Source organism: Parasteatoda tepidariorum, chromosome 7, assembly GCF_043381705.1.
Source record: "Parasteatoda tepidariorum isolate YZ-2023 chromosome 7, CAS_Ptep_4.0, whole genome shotgun sequence".
NCBI classification, from domain to species: Eukaryota; Metazoa; Arthropoda; class Arachnida; order Araneae; family Theridiidae; genus Parasteatoda; species Parasteatoda tepidariorum.
This window is the reverse complement of record NC_092210.1, coordinates 46417768-46432738: the sequence shown is the minus strand read 5'-3', so window position 1 is coordinate 46432738 and position 14971 is coordinate 46417768.

Genomic DNA, 14971 nt, shown 5'->3' with positions numbered 1-14971 from the left:
ATAATTACGTATTCTAAAAATAATTCAGAATAAAATGAATGCGTATTTATGTAAACAATGGATTCGGTACGCATACTAAACAAGACAATATTACTTCTGTTATAAATAATGGAAATTATTTATTACTACTGCAAAACAATGAAAGAAATAAAAATGCCCCTGGCTATCACAATAATTAGCATCCGTGTATGTGTTTTCATTTTATTAGGATGCGATAGGGAGCAAAGATATCGCAAAACGGTTTCACGATTTGAAAGGACATTAATGGACATTCAGCACACTTGGATATTCATGGCATGTTTTTGATTTTTCTTTATCTTCTAATAGTAGCTGTCCTCAGGAAATCGTTACTCACATCTCACAGAATTGTTCCATTGATTCTTTTTTTTATTTCCGCATCATCGTCGAATATCTTTTGGCGCACAAGAGTGAAAAATGTCGCAGTCTATATTTGTTTTTACTTATTATAGTTCGAGAAAAAAAATTTTAAAATATTGTCTTGTTTTAGTTTTTAGAGACAGTAAAATTTGGATTAAGATTATGATATAAAATATTCTGATTATACATTAATTTTGGAATGGTAAAGTTATGAAAACGCATCGTTAGTAAAACTGATTGCTTTTGTTCTTTTTTATTACAGCGAAACATTATGTTGTATGAACATTAATAAATTGACAAAATAAGCTTAAAGTATCATTCAATTTCACCACAAATACAAATTTTTCCCGACATTTCTTTTTAATAAATACCTAAATTTGTTTTTTTTTTTAAATTTTAAATTTGAAAGGTTGGGAAAGCTTTTTTCTCTAGAACTGAGAAACGTATTAGGCAAAGACATTACTAACCACCATTTAACTCCTATCAACCGTTTTAATAAACCATCATTTTAAATAAATTATAACAGGGTAAACAAATTATAAGGTCTATTATTATTCCATTTGGTAAATGTCTTAGACATCCAACTCTTTGTTTTTTAACAAAAATTTCCTTACCATACAAGTATGGTTTGTTTGCAAGATTGTTTGTTTCTCTGAGCAACTTCTATATACCTCGTATGTCATTGAATGTAAAACTGAACTAAATTTATGCATGCCACCACGAGTTAATTTAATATTATTCAACTCATCAATATTTACTTATGATTTAATAATTGCTTTTGCCCAAAGTGAGAGAAAACTTGAGATACATGGAGAAAATATCTGGTAGAATTACCGTACTGTGAGGTAATGGTATTTCTTGTAAGCAAAAACAACAAATTTGGTTAATAAAATAAAAAAATACTGTATTTAAACCATTCATTTATTAATTTTTCCGTTGATATCGTAACTGTTTACCAGAAATTATAGTTTTCAAGATTATAGTTACCACACATTTAGTAAAAATTAAAAGTAAGTTTGACAGAATGAATGTTTCTTTTTTCCCCATGCCCTAAGGCATTACGCTAAAATTACCAAATTTTACCAGATTTACCAAATTTTATCACATGTAATACAACCAAATTTCATCACATGTGATACAATCATATTTTATTGGATAATTTTTACCAAAATCATTACTAAAGAGCTTCGGTAAAAATTAAAAAGCTTTTTGATGTTCCGATAGGGCCAGAAACACAAATTTTTTCCCTACTTTAGCAGTTTAGACCATACTTTTTCTCTGCACTAGTGGGTCTCTCTCTCTTCACCCTAATGCTTGTCAAAGCCTTGCACCTGACTAACCAAATAGTACCGAAAGAACCTCCATTTTTCAGACAGTCGTAAGAATTCCAGCATTCTGATATGTCTCATGCAATATATTCCGGTAATAACTTCAAGCAAAGTCTCTTTCTTATGATCTTCTACGACTTTAAAAAATCATGAACCACTGACTCTTTCAATACCACCTAACACCCATTTACCATTCACTCATCTACCACGATTATATTTTCGCTCACGGAACTTGCTTTCATCAATTTCCACTAACCATCTTTTTCACACATCAACACATATTTCTCTAAAAAGAATTACGCCAACCAACCACAGTTTTCTTCCCATTTTTTTTATTTTTTTTTAAATCTCACATTCACCTTACACATAGGAAGATTCGTACCAACTTCATGCACTCACAAATACGTAAGTATTAAAATCTCAATCATATTCATTTTATCATCTTTAAACCACGTACTCTTCCTCTGAAACCGTTTACAACAATTAGCATTTTCAGCTTTCTTACGATAAACTCATTCGTAGCGATCCGTTTGTTCTATTCTTTCAACAAAATGCATATTTACACAAATAGGACAAAAATAATACATACTAGTCAAACCTTCATGCATACACTAATCAATAATTGCTTTCTTAATTCCAGTTTTAAAAAAACGCCTATCTACTTTTCCAGACATTCTTTGTAGAGATGAGAGACAAAGATAACAACATTTAATAATTTTAAGTGTCCGCGAGAGATAAAACTAAGTTGTTGACGTATGCCTGTTTAGGCAGACGGGGTGCGAATGTTCTTCTTTTCCAGTGTCGTCATCTATGGCCAAGAATTCGACTTCTGTCACACCCGTTTATAGGGTGGACCCATTCATACATCCATTCATTCATCCACAGATCGTAATTTAGACCTGAATCAGAGAACGATCGATCTCCAATCTAGTACCCCCAGAGGTATTGACTTGTTATGGGAACATGGAGAACTTTTGCGACTCGACAGATTTAAAATGCATCAGTCACTTTACTACACGGGGAGTCTTCGGCCGGTGGGGTTCGAACCCATGAACTCTCAGAAATGGGCCCAGCGCCGTACCAATCAGGCTATGCCGGCATAAAACCAAGTAAATAAAGGGGAGAGATTGGCTGAAGAAACTTCGACAAACTTTTCACAGAGTCGCCAAGTTTTGTATTCACTTTTAAGTATTTCCTTTTGCTTTGTTAAAAATAAATATTTTCCTGTTTCTAATTACCTATCGTTTTGATTCACTAATACATCAAATAGTTACCTTTTTAATCCTGGCTCATTTATTTATTTTAGTTACTTAGGGTAACATATCGTTTTAAGTTCAAACGGTTTGTTTGCGTTTATAATAAAAAATCTATTTAATATGTTATTTTCCATACGTCAATGGATCTATAAATGTTTTTTTTTCCCTTGAAATTCTTGTGTTAAATTTCTGAAATAATTAGTTTCTGTTTGTTTACGAAATCTAAACTCTGAATCTTTTAATATGATTTAATTCAAATATCAAAACGAAAATATAAAATAGTACCTAAAATATTCTTGCAGATTCATTTTGTAGAATCTCAACTTTAAATAGAAAAAATTATTACAAAAAATTTGGGCCTGATACTATTTCAAATCCTTTAAGAATTCCTCCAAAAAGACTGAAATAGATAAGTTGTCCAAAACCAGTATCAATACAGCTTAAATCTAATGCAAATATAAATTTACTGATTCTTCTCCATTTGCTTGGCTTTTTTTGTTATAATTAAGGTAACCAAAAATGTGCATAAACTGTTTCTATCTAAAAAAGAAGAATATTTTTATTTTAAATAACAATAATAATAAATTTTTTAATGAATTTGTCTAAGTATTAAATAAGACTATTTCAAAATTCACTATTTATTAAATTTTTGGAAAATATGAAACAAAATTTAAATGAGACTGTTCGGGTTATAAATTATTCAGCTGAATATGTAAGCTATGCAAAATACTCACTTCTTTTTTAAAAAAACGAAAAAAAAGTTGTTTTCTTCTGCTTTTTTAAAAATATACAAATTACTTAGAAATAAAAAAAAATTTTGATTACCGAAAGGCGATCACAGGTAACCCATAGGCAAAATAGTTGTTGTCTATTTTTTTACCCTCTTTATTCATGATATTCACCTGAATTAGTATTGAAAACGATCTAGTTTGGACTGTAGGTTAGAATTTCTGATTCTTAATTAAAACAATAGAAACAAAAATATCATTCAAATGATGAAATTCTCTTTTATTCTCAACTCAAGAAATATTTAAGAGATCTACCTGGTCCCATATCTCAAAAATAAACTCACCAACTTAATGCATAACAAAATTAAAAGTGAAAAATAAATCTAAACAAATAGCAGCGCATGCAATGAGGATGTATGCGTACTATTACTCTTGAACACAGTTGAAAAGTGTGATGACGTTCAGAAAAGGTGCGCACGCCATGAAACCCAAAACAGCACCCATTTTGCTAATGGGTAAAAAAACGTTTCTGCAAAACAATGCAAACTAATGTGCGCAAACAAGCTTTTCTTTATGAACTTTCCTAGTAGAAGTTAGTGTCGCTTGTAGCAATAAATTGCCAAATATTGTACCTCTTCCGCATTGTCAAAGTTTTTGCTCCGTAATGGCTGACGAGTCGGCCTCTTTAATTTAGGGGCTCAATCCCATTGCATAACGATAAGCAAAAATTGAATCAACCCGCGGATGACGTCAATGAAAGCAAAAAATATCATGGAAACGGGTTTTCAGCAAAATTGTACAATTGAAATTTGTCGCCAATCCCAGTGGACACCGATTCTACACAAGAACCTATATGATCTCAGCTGTTTTTAAAATTCGTTGAATAAATATTATTTTCATGACGGAAAATATGCCCTAAAGTATGTTAATTTAATATTACTGTAATTTAAAAGCATCTTATAGGCACCGAACTACTATAGATGTGTCATTTTATTCATTAGTGTATAAAAAAAACATGTATAAAAAATGTATCATGGATTACCCAAAAAAATATAATAACTTTAGAAACGAATCATTTCTTTCTTAAGTTTTTATCAAAAGCAAAATATTCTGCTATTAAAAAAAAGTGTCTGTTTCGCAAAAAAAAAATTTATGTTGCCAACGAAACTGTGAAATATAGATAAATTCATAGTGACATATAAGTGGAGCATATATTAGTAGAGACTTGATTTAAATGAGAACAATGAGAAAAAAGAAAAATCATTCGGCATTTTATGCGAAAAATAAGTGAAAATACAGGTGCATTTTTTTTTCCAGGTCAGTAGCTAGAGAACGATATTTTTCTTTTTCTTCTTTTTCTCCCAATTAGTTTCTCTTGCTATTATTATTATTGCTTTTTATTATAACTGGATATTTCAATGTTTTTACTGGAGCTTTTTTGTACAGTTTCTATGAAGTGATCCTACCTGAAAAAAATAATTTTCTTCCTCTTATATTCCAGTTATAAAAGTAAGATCATTTATGGTGAAAACAATACAATCCAAATAAAGGAGCTATTGTGAGACTCGTTAAATAACTCTACCAATTTTCGTAAATGGCGTTTAGGCCTAATTTGTTGGCAATATATTACTCAATTTATACCCACAGTTGTTTCTTAAGAAAAAGCAAAAAAAGAAAATACAATAAACTGTTTTATTTTTTTCACAAGAAAAACATTTCGTTAGATTTAAATATTTAATACTGTGAAAATGCAAAATAAATAATACCAAGAAACTGAAGTGGTAAGATATTATTTGATTAAAAAGAAACTTCTTGACTTCAAAAATTTGCAGATGGAAACAAAAGTCGACATGTTTCAAGCGTTCAAAAATAGGCACCCATAACCTTCAAAAGGCGTTCAAAAATAGGCTCCCATAAACGCACCATTTCTTTCTCAAGTTTTTATCAAAAGCAAAATATTCTGCTATTAAAAAAAGGTGTCCGTTTCACAAAAAAAAATTAATGATGCTAATTATTATTGCACAATGTTCTCAACACTTGCCAGAAGTGACTGAGAAGAAACCAAAGCGATTTGAAATATAAAACGTATAGTTGCCAACTAAAAATGGAAAATGAAGGTGAAAAACAAAACTAGAAAAACCGCAGTAGCCGAGAGGGAAACAAAAATAAAGAGGGAAAAACAGAGCAAAGAAAAACCACTGTGCGTGAGGGACGAATGCGTTTTGCACGCGCTATGGAGAGGTGGTGAGTTGCTGATGTTGTTAACAAAGGAATCAGCACTCACATGAATGAAACAAGATTCCAGGGCATCAAGATGAACTGACCAGACTGGGGATGCTTTGTATTACAATATAGTCCACCGCTTGTAACCTGGCTTTGACTTGAAACAAATGAATTTTTTCTTCTTCATTAATTGAATATTAAATCAAGTGTTTTATAACTTTTATTACAAATATGAATATCTTAATAAAATTGCTTTTGTATGTAAATTTACTTATAACTAAGGTAAAATTTTGTTTTACAGCGTTTAATTTGGTCACTAAAAATGAATGCAACATCAAAAATTAGTTACAAAAAATTCGTTCTTGCATGTGCTAGGTTTTAAAAAATAACATTCGGGAAATGTTCATCGTCTTTCAAAGAAATTTTCATCTTTACAAATAGTTAATTTAAATTCTCATAGTTACTACACAGAGTTTGATATGGTAAGCATGGTGAAGTTGAAAATGTAGAGTTTGATAAAGTAAATAGGGCATAGTTTGACTTTAGACCGCTCTCCTGACTAAACTTTTGGGACCATATTACCTAGATTGCGGCTATCCCTTATATTTTGGAAGTCAGAAGTCCAACTCCAGCAGAAAAAAAGGTATGTTTATTCAGTGAAAGTACGCTTGTGTCTGATTTCGTAACTTAAAGTAACGTCTGCGGATATTAATCAGCACATTTGAAGTCACCCCCTCGAATCGTTAATTTTGAGTCCTAGTAAGTGAAAATTTTATCTCTAGATCAAAAGTTATTCAGGGTATTTCGTTAGTTTTTTGCAACTGTACACATACTTCAAATGTTCGATCTGGGCACTTTTGGTCAAGCACATATTCCAATTTCAAACCAGATCTGCCATGCGTTTAACAACAACATGTTCTGTCCATCATAGCAAGAATGATTCGGTTCTGCTGGTGGATTGCTATACATAAACTTAGAGTTTATGCACTGTTTGACGATTACGAGAAAAACACCAGTCGTTAATTTTGAGTCCTAGTAAGTGAAAATTTTATCCCTAGATCAAAAGTTATTCAGGGTATTTCGTTAGTTTTTTGCAACTGTACACATACTTCAAATGTTCGATCTGGGCACTCTTGGTCAAGCACATATTCCAATTTCAAACCAGATCTGCCATGCATTTAACAACAACATGTTCTGTCCATCATAGCAAGAATGATTCGGTTCTGCTGGTGGATTGCTATACATAAACTTAGAGTTTATGCATTGTTTGACGATTACGAGAAAAACCCCAGTCGCAGAATTACAAATTGACGAATTTAGGTCGCATTTTGTGACTTTTGGAAACGAAATTCGGTTTCATCAGAAATATTAGTTTCGCACAAGCGCAATAGCTATAAAAATAAAGGGGGTGACTGTTTGTACTGTGTCTTAGTGGACATAAACTTAAATAGTTTATTAACTAAATTGAGAATCAACTCATTTCATTTAGCTTTATCACATGCTAGGGGTTTCTTAGTTATTGATTTGTGTTTCAAAGGTTATAGCGGCAGAAGTATCTACTATCTACCCAGATAGCAAGCAACCATACGGTAAACATCGTATTTTTTATTTTCATTTGGTTGGCATAGAAAGGTTGATTAATGAACCCTTTTTCAGATTTAATGGAAAAATATTAGTATGCTAAGGTAGTTTCCATGAAGATTGACTAAAAGCATGAAGGAGAGTTCACAAATTTTTTTTTTCTTAGCTTAGTGCAAGCCTTGTTTTTTACCTATTTTCATTCAAGATTTGTCCAGACTCTCGACTGCAAGATTTTGTTTGTGTTGAAAACATAATGATCAGGCCAACCTTCACATTTAAAGAGCTAAAAAATATATAAAAGAATGATAGTCAGAAAATCTAAATGTGATGATCGGAAAATCAAAAATAATCCTTGAGAAGGTGAATTTATTATCGGTTCAAAAATGCTTCCTATTCTTGATTTGCGAATGATGTTTCCTCTTCGACTTCAAAAGGTTTTTCAAGTCTTGTTTTGTAAAGGTTGATTCAATCTAGATATAATAGATTGATTTTTTAATAGAAAGATTTTTTTTACCAGAAATGTCATTACCATACAATATGGTAATTTTTTTCAGAATTTTTTTCTCCATGTACCACTTAGCATTATAAAAGAACTGTGTATTGATTTCTGGCTCAAAAATAAATATGTATGTTATTAATAGATATATTATAAATATATAAGTATATATATATGTATAATAAAAATATTTTAAAGTAAAAGTAAATATTAAAAAGGGTTAATATTTGTGCTTAATTTAGATTATACATTTATTAGGTAGTTATCGTATAAACAATGAATTTAAAGGAAAAGTTAACTAATTCAACTTTCTATTCATATATAACGAACGATTGTGAGACGATTTTTTTAAAAATAAATCCACCTATGAAAAATAGTGCAACTGAAAATATTACTATTGAAGCAAAAAATTTAAGTAAAATAATCAATACTAATCTTTATTTTAATTAAATTAAAAATATTCAATTTAAAAAAAAGGTATCAAAAACTGTAAAGATGAATTAAAGACTCCAATTTAAGTTAATAAACATTTCATAACTATTCATGACAATTCTTTTTCGTTAAAAATGTTTTTAAAAGAAGTTAAAACTATGTGGTGAGAAAATGTATAAGATTATTCTACATACTAAAAAACTAGCTGAATGCCCGTTCTTCGTACGGGGTGAAAAAAAGCATCAATAAGTCTGAACTGAACATCAATACAAAATCTTGCAGAAAATTTTCCGACGGATAAGAAATATCGTCGCATATAATGAAGTTAAAATGACTCCAGTGATTTTCTTTTATTTATTATTATTTGTTGACTTTTTCAGTTGCTTTACATTATTAGATTAAGCAAAGCTGATTTTTAGTAGTTCATGCCATTAAAATAAAGGCTAACTGTATTCAGTATTATCTGGCATTATGCTGTTGCTCAAGGGGACTCATGATATTTAAAATTTGTCAGCTATTTACAAAGCCCCGCAACTATTAAATATATTTTCTCCATTAATTTTTCTTTCATGCTCATAGTATATTTTTATGTCATTTAGTATTTATAATCAAAATTAATTAGGAATCATTGGCTTCAATAATAGTTTGCTGATTTTTCACTCTCTTAAACGAACTAAGTAACATTTCTCCATTAATTTTGCCTTTTAGTATATAGCTTATTGTTGTACTTTTAATTAGTAAGTTTTCCTAAATTAATTATTCTTGGTGCCAATAATAATATTGGAGGTTTTTTTAATACTTATTCCATAGCGGATATTAGTTCCATTTTTCGAATGATTTTGTCTCTCAGCACAAAACTTTAATTTTGTATTTCAATAACCGTCAATTTTAAATTGTTTAGTTTCATGAAATCACGGTTAAAAAGCGTAACTATAATAATTTTGTCTCTCAGCACAAAACTTTAATTTTGTATTTCAATAACCGACAATTTTAAATTGTATAGTTTCATGAAATCACGATTTAAAATCGTAACTGCAAACAAAATAAACACTTGGTTTCAGAAAAACTTACAAATAATAATTTGGTGATTTAGTTTGCTAATGCTACCACAATCACCTTGATCATTCAGATAACGTGGCATAACAAATAAAATTTAAGTAAGTATAGCAGGAAGCGCTAAACAGTTCTTTTGGTAAGAACTAGAAGCTATATGTTATCTTTAAAACATTTGAAACGACTGAATCATCCATAGCTCATTTTAAAACACTGGCTCATATTAAGTCAATGAGAAAATTTTATTTATTAAATGTCTCTGAATTCAAAATATAATTTTTAAAAAATTCAAAAATTGGGATTCGTAATTCGTTTATAATTTTACTTATTTGGATTCGTTTTTAATCTCGTATTTTTAGAGCTTACGGTTATAGCCACAATTCAGTAAATAGACACACAAATTCTGAATTTTATTTTATGTAACTGCATAGCTTCAATATATTATATTAAATAAAACATATTTTCAGTAGCTCATCCCACCAAAATAACAACCAACTGCATTCAGTATCATCTGGAATTATGCTGCTGTGCAAGACAACTCATAACATTTCAAATTTATCACAGTCAAGCTACTTTCTGTTGTACTTATCCTTTTTATAATAAATCTTTAATGAAACTGTACATTACTGGTGCAGCTGTAATCAGCACCAAATTTACTTTAAAATGCGTAGTCCCTAGATAAGAGTTTATTTGGAACCTTTATTAAAACTGCGCCAATTATACCATGATGTAGTGCTTTTTACCAAAGTTATGCATTATTGGTGTCAACAATAGTATGGCGACTTTTTACGGTACTTCATAACGAAATAGCTCATCTTCTCCATTAGTTTTGCTTTTCAGTATAAAACTTTTTTTTTTTCATTTCAATTACCATCGAATTTAAATTATTAAGTTTTATAAAAACAAGTTTCAAAAGCACAACGAAAATAAACACAAGTTGTTGCTGTTTTGTTTCTTTTTAAAAAAAACAAGTTTTAAAAGCATAACGTTTAATAACCTAGAAATAATAATTTGGTGATATAGTTTGCTTATGTTACCACGATTATGCTAATCATTCAGATAACCTTGCATAACAAAAAAAAATATAATTAAGTGTAACAGAACGCGCAAATAACATCTTTTTTAATTAATATCACATTTTTTAATATTTACCATCTTTATTCTCAGTCAAGCTATTCTCTCCTGTATTTATATCTTCGAAGGGCTTAAAAAAATCTATTATGAAAATGTACAGTATTGGTGTCAAAAATATTATGGCGACTTTTTACGGTATCCCGTAACGAATAAGTACATTTTCCGAATCAATTTAGCTTTTTAGAACATAGTTTATTTTTTTTTATTTCAATTAGTACCTATTAGAACCGCGATGGCTCAGGAGACAGAGTGTTCGCCTTCCAATGAGGCGAACCAGGTTCAAATCCCAGTCGATACGAATTCCGCATCCGGCTTGCACCGATCACAGTGCTGACGTAAAATATCGTCAATGGTAGACGGATCATGTGTTAGAGTCCCCTAACCGTCAAGCAAAGTGTAGGTGATTTACGTCTGCATGTAACGCAAATGCTGGATTGTTCCTTTGAAAAGTCCTTCACGAAAGCAAATTTTTCCCAATACTTGATCCATGTCTTCTTGTTCCCTTGTCTTCTGAATTTGGTTTAAAATTACAAGGCTACGAAATTGAATATCAGTAGTCGTAAACTCAAAACTCGGGTCGGCTGCTCAACGACGGTTGTAAAATAAAATAAAATTAGCACCTATTACCAAAAATTAATTAAGCATCATTAACATCAAGATTAGTTTATCGATTTTCAATGTTCTCTTAAGCGAATTAGTACCACTTTTTAATTAGTTTTCACGTTCAGGACATGTTTTTTTTTTAAACTTCAAATTGACGTCAATAATTATATCAGCGATTATTTTTAATATCTCTTCAGCGAATTAGTATTATTTTTTACTTAATTTTGCTTTTCACTTCGAAATTTTTTTTTTTTCGATTTCAATTACCGTTGATTTTGAATTATTTAGTTTTATAAAAACCCGTTGTTTTAAAAGCATAATTGAGTATACTATAGCCTACGTCACAGGTTGTGTTATTCCTACTAAATTTAACCCATGAACGGCATTTTCTGCGAGCCTAACTTCAAGCCACAAATAAACAAACGAAGTGTTTGATCGTTTAAATAGCTGCTGGCCAGATTTTATTGCATTATAAAGAAAAGTAATTGATATTCGATTTTTGATTAATAATTGATTTATGTGGATAGTGGCATTTATGTGGATAGTGGCATTTATGTGGATAGTGGCATAAAATTTAGCATTGCGTCATGGTAAATGTTATTCCTGCTAAGTGGAAGTAGTTGTGTTTTTTTTATATTATACCCAATTATGAAGAAAATAAACCCGCGGTTTCAGATAACCTTAAAAATATTAATTAAGTGACGTAGTCTGCTTATGCTAGAAGATCACGTTGATCTTTCCTATAACTTGGTATAACAAATAAAAAATAATTAGTTATTGCAGAACACGCAATAAACAACTTTTTTATTAGAGCTATAAGCTAACAAACACCACTGGTGTTATCTTTAAAATATTTGACAATACTCAATCGTCTATGGCTTATATTGAAACAATGGCTTCAGCTAGGCCAATGAGAAAATTCCATTTCTCAAATATCTCTGAATTTAAAAATCAAAAATCAGGCATCGTAAAAAGTTTGCGTTCATACTCATTCAACTTCATGTTGAATTTCGTATTCTTAGAGTTTACCGTTTACACACAATCCGGTATACAGAAACAAATACACACACTAATTCTTTATTTTATTACATGCATAGATTATTAAATAAACAAGTAAATATACCGATATTACATAACCTTTAATTAGATATTTCCGGCTTTATTCGCAATGTATTATGTATCGTTAATGTATCTTTCTTAAACTTATTCAAATTCAATCGAAATAAATAATTTCGCTACTAATAATTTTTATCATTTTCAAAAAGAAATCGAGTGTATGGCTGTATTTTCATTAAATAAAGCAGAATCAACCAGATGTTTCAAAAAAGTAAACAAAAACAGTGAGTGGAAATAAGGATTGTCTTTTAAGCATATTTCTGGAAGAGAGAAAGGACCCGTCTTACACAGTAAGGGGTTAACCACAATGTTTCGGGAGGTGCATCCTAAATTCCACAGTTCATTATCCTGCTCCCCGGATCTACTGCACGGGTATAACGAGAACTCCTCCAGACACGTGTACTGTTGGTTACCGTGGTTACGAAGTGGTTTCGAATAAGATGTAAGTGTGGTAAATCTTATCGTATTGGTTTAGGTAGGAAGAGTAATGTCCTTTCTACAACTCTCCTCGTTTAGAAATTGTTTGGTTATTGTTTCCAAAGTAGTTCGGCTTTACCCTGTCCTGGCCCAATTTTGGGGCATCCAGGGAATACTGTTGAAGGATCGGTTTAGACCAGATCCTCCATTCTGTTTTCAAACAGTCTTCTACAAATCTCTTCAATTCCTTTGTTTAGTTTCTTTTTGTTCCAGTTTCTTTTAATGGTATCAAAGTTGAAATTTCTCGGGAAAAATTTAATTCTTAAATCATTATAAACAGGACAGACAGTAAGTATGTGTTCGATATCTTCATAAGTTTATCAAACTTTGCAGTTCGGATCTTTCCCGAACAATTTTGACTGATAACTACCTAGTTACCATGGTTAGTTAGAAATTGATTGATGTAGAAGTTGGAGTAGATTTTTCGATTGCTGACTTTTGGGATAAATTTTGTTTCCATAGTAGCAGACAAACTCAGACTTTCAGTCGGGAGGACTTCTCGTGATAACCGGAGAGTAACTGAAAGCAACCAAATTGATAGCTCAACTCGCGATTGCTAAACAATACCCTAATTTACTTGTAGTATGTATTTTTGTTAGCGTATTGCTTTGTCAGCCTATTTTCACGTATCACGTATCACTGTTTGTATAAGGCGTAAGCTTGTAAATAAACAACCCTTAGAAACTGAATTGTTGAAATTCTTTTAGAAGCTATGAGTTATTTTTATAAGTTCTCTTTAGAAAATAGACTGCAATTTTATAACAGAACATAATCTTTGGGCTATAATTTAATAATAATGTTAGTACAACATAGGAGTTAAGCTAAATTATTAAATGTTTCGGATTTCCGAATATTTAAGATTTATCACCGTATTATCGCAAAGTTAATTGATCACTAGAAAAATTTCGATCAATTTCGGAAAAACTAGAGTGTTTAAATCTCATCTGGAGCTCCGAGCTTACTATAACAAGACACTATATCTCGAATTTCAAAAATAGAAACAACTTTTATAAAAATCCACATATTGTTATACTTATTTATCTTTAAAAATATTTGTCACGCTTGCAGGCGTAAATGCAGTTGCAAGACGCAGACTTCTACCCCATTCCTTCAGGAAACCCCTCATTACTGACTTTCATTGTTCCAGAATCTTAACATCAACAATTACAAGACTAAGAACAAACCACTTTAAAGGGATGAAAATTCTTCCCGACAAAATAAGAACTTATATTCCCTGCAAGAACTGCACCGATATCCAACTTACCCCAAAACACATTCATGAGTGCCTAGCCCTTACCCCATATGTTTTACAACTGGGTATGGTGCCACTGGCTTCAGAACTTCGAGAGATCCTCTACAGTAATGATGTGGAGCTTGTGGATGCAGTTTTGAAGGTACACGAGGCCATTTAATTGCCCATGGACACGATTAAAAAATTTTTAAAAAATAAAAAAATATTTGTGTGGTTAAATTCAGAAAATAAATTTTAAATTAAGATAAAACAAATATTACAACAAATAGAACAGTCTTTTTTTTTTCATCATAGTACTAATTTAAAAAAATATATTGTGAGATAAAACAACTCTCATCAAGATTCATCAAGAGTGATATCATTCATTAACAATATATTATGTGGTAGTAATATATTTTATATTATGCATAGTATAGAAAAGATGTATTTTGACAATTTTAACAGAGATCGTACCAAGCAAATTATTCCTTTGTAAAATAATTATATTGCATATTAAATAGAATTGTATTCAGAAATTTTAGTATGCGTTCTATATATCCTATGATAATATTGGCATGGGCCGGCCAGGTGGCCGAGTGGTTAGCGTGTCTGACTGCGGAGCCAATGGCCGCGGGTTCAAATCCCGCTCTGGCCATGGATGTTTCTCTCTCTGTGTTGTCTTCTGTTGTGTGAATGAGTGAATGTGGTCCACCCTATGAACGGGTTTGTGGCAGTATGGAGTGGGTAACGTTGCTCGCCTCCGTGACTTTGGTTCATAGGTGCCCACTGGGTAACGCTAAATGAGTAACAATGCCGGCATCTTCTATGGCGAAGAACGAAAAGTTAAGTGCCTGCCGTTATTTAAAAAAAAAAAAAAAAAAAAATCTTGGCATGGTATAAAAATTTCTAATAGTTTTTGGAGAATTAGCTAGAAA